Source organism: Sinocyclocheilus rhinocerous, unplaced genomic scaffold (assembly GCF_001515625.1).
Source record: "Sinocyclocheilus rhinocerous isolate Xijiao unplaced genomic scaffold, SAMN03320098_v1.1 scaffold12, whole genome shotgun sequence".
Classification (NCBI taxonomy): domain Eukaryota; kingdom Metazoa; phylum Chordata; class Actinopteri; order Cypriniformes; family Cyprinidae; genus Sinocyclocheilus; species Sinocyclocheilus rhinocerous.
The window spans coordinates 16778-19857 of NW_015626394.1; the positions used below are offsets into that span (position 1 = coordinate 16778).

The window sequence follows — 3080 nt, forward strand, 5'->3', positions numbered from 1 at the left end:
CCGCCCCTCTCTTCCGAGCCGCTCTCTGAGGGACTGTTTACTTTAGCTGCATTCATTGTGAAACTTGCTAATTAGCACATTATTAGGAAAGGCGATTTGCAAAGATTCATTAAAAAACCTTTATACTCACTTCTACTGTAGGTGAAGCTGGATCAAGAATGATTCGCATGAACATAGACGCATTTAGGTAGATCGGGGGTGCATTCCCTTCAAAAACAAACATAATCCACTGCGTCTTCAGTGGCTCAGATGTCGGGAGTAAATGACGACTGCTATGTTCATAATTACATCCAACAACAGAACACCTCAATCGCTTAGGAGTCATTTCTTGTCTACTCCTGCTTCGGCGGTGAAACAATGGCGGACTGATGACAGTTCACTCAGGGCGGAGGCATTTGAGATTGGCTCGATTTGAGAAAGGGATATAGATTTTAGTAGATTAAAAAAAAACACTGGGTGGATCTTTATCATTATAGGGTGGTTGTGTACACACACATTTCAGTTCAAACAACTTGTAAAAGTGCATGTAGCATCCGATGACCCCTTTAAGGAAGCAACACAACCTACTTTTAAAACTAAAAATATTAATAAAATAAAATATTAGATGAAAAATGAAAGAAAATTAGAAATGTTGCCTTTGCAACTATTTGAAATAAAATAAATTAAAATTGAAGAAGTAAAATTACTAAAATGAAAACTGTAAAATAAATTAAAGCTAAATAGAAATATTTAAAAAACAAAAACGAATAAAAATGAACAAAGTAATAAAACTAAAATTAATAAAAAATAAAAAGCTAATTCAGAATATGAATAAATACTATAATAGTATATAAATAATACTGAAAAAACATTGCTTTAAGTACATGTTGTCATATTAGTCAGTAATCTCACAAGCAATAATCATATATAACTCATTAACCATTTTCAGTTAATTTCGATTTGGACATAAATGAGAGTAAAAGTCCATTAAAAAGGTCTGCTTCAATCATTCAATTCAATCATGAATTGGACTGCAACATAGATTGCAATATAGAGTGTGTTGTCAGTTTATTGTCTTATCTTATTTTGCACATTATCTTTCTCATCACATTCAATTCAGATTGCAATCTCACAGCTTAGCTAAAATGAAGCAATGAAGATGTTTAGAAACCAAAAAAAAACGCTGAAAAATATTTGGTTCCAGTAATTTCTAAGTTCTTGATCCCCAACCCTAGTTAAATTGGAAACACAACCCAAAGTGTAGAAATAATTTTGGTGCTGAAAGTGATTAACCTTTCCTTCACCGATGTACTGTAATAAGGTCAGAGATGCTTGTGTGTGTGTGTGTGTGGGCCACCATGTGAAGAGCTGAAAGTCTTCCTGTGATCTACAACATGTGTACATCAGCAGGTTGGAGAAATGTGAGGGGCCTGTTGAGACGCATGAGTACGTTTTGGGTCTGATGAAGCACAATCAAAAATATAAAATGGACAGACAGGCTAACATACAGACAGATGCAGAGACAAGAAGATGGCAAACAGGCAAAGAAGAAAATGTGCACAGCATGCACAAATGTCCTGCTGATGCTGCAAGTCATTTGGATTTCATTTTCAGAGTCAGTGATTTTCCTCCTTAAACTGAGCACATCATAGCAGCAGAGATTTTGTCTAAAAGCAGGCTCATGCCTGTTTACCGCACGGTATAAAAGTTGCGCAAAATCCAAATGACTTGCAATGAACAAGGTACAAAAACAGATACCACCCCCACAAGACACGCTTCGGTCAGAGTAGGCACGACACAACAGAGACAAAAGACAGAAAGAGGCGGACCAGAGAGAGAGAGCAAGAGTGAGAGAGAGAGGTGTTGATGCTGAGCTAAAGAAAGAAGTGGAAGGAAAGAGAGAGAAAAGGAAGAGGAGGGGAGGAGAGAATGGCAGAGAGGAACCATGCGAGGTTCACCTTCAATCTGTCTAAACGCGGCGGCCTGCCCTGGGGGGCGAGAGCCAGAGAATCTGGAGAAAGAGACAGAGACAAAGAGACAGAGAGGAAAAGGAAGGAAGCTAGAAAGGGTGGAGCAAGTAACAGAAGAGGAGGTGAATCAGAATAAGCTAAAATTGAGAAAGGAAGGGAGGAGATAAAGAGAGAGCCAGAGAGAGAGAGAGAGAGAGAGAGAATAAGGAGCTAAAAAGTCAGGTGGAGAGAAATAAAACAAGATAGGAGTAGGTGTACGAAAAAGAGAGACACACGCAACACAAACAGTGTCGAGAAACACAAAATGGGACTGTAGCGGTGCTATGCCATAACCAGATTCTGAACACCTTGGATGAATTTTTATAGGTTTGTCTAATGTGAGGAAGGTCTAAAGCAGATGAAACTGCATCAGTATTAACTGTTTGCTTAAAGTCAACATGAATCAGCATTCACAAGCCATTTTACTTCTGTAACATGAAATATTTATGAGCGAAACACTAATAAAAAATATTAGAGATGCATAGATATACAAATTCTGGCTGATACCAGTAAGACGATAAGTATTTTCATATTTTAAACAATAACTGATAATTGGTCAATATTAAAATTCCATAAGATATTGCATAAAAAATGGAAAATAAAACACATCAGAAATAAAATGAATAGTATTCAGTTAAAATAATTTTGTTAAATGTAATGTTGTTTTATTTAAGTTTATTGCCTAATCAGTTTCACAGGCTATTTCATGGCAGATACAGATTAAACATTTAATAAATACAAGCACTATAATAAATTTAATACATTTAATAATAAAGAAAAAAGATTAAAATAAAAGTGTATATACATAACTCTATAAGAATTATTTGTCTCTAATCAATTGATTAATTAATTGATTAATTGTACTTGATAAAAAATTTTAAAAGTTTTCTGGGTCCATTAAATACATTTAATACAAGTTAAATGTTACAAGTGAATTTAATTTTACCTTTAAATGAACCTTAGATGACAGCAAAGGTAAAACACCTAAATATAAAAATAGGTGGAAATGAACATATACAAATAAACATTCAATCATGGTCATTATAAATCCAATATGAACCCATACCCATACATTTAAAAAAAAAAAAAAAA

The 3080-nt window shown here is 34.7% G+C and overlaps 1 protein-coding gene across 6 annotated transcripts in view; it reads right to left on the bottom strand.

Annotated features, from left to right (window-relative positions):
- LOC107714080 (microtubule-associated protein 2-like) overlaps window positions 1-3080 on the bottom strand; it is a 109950-nt gene that overhangs the window by 13712 nt on the left and 93158 nt on the right. The window lies entirely within an intron of this gene.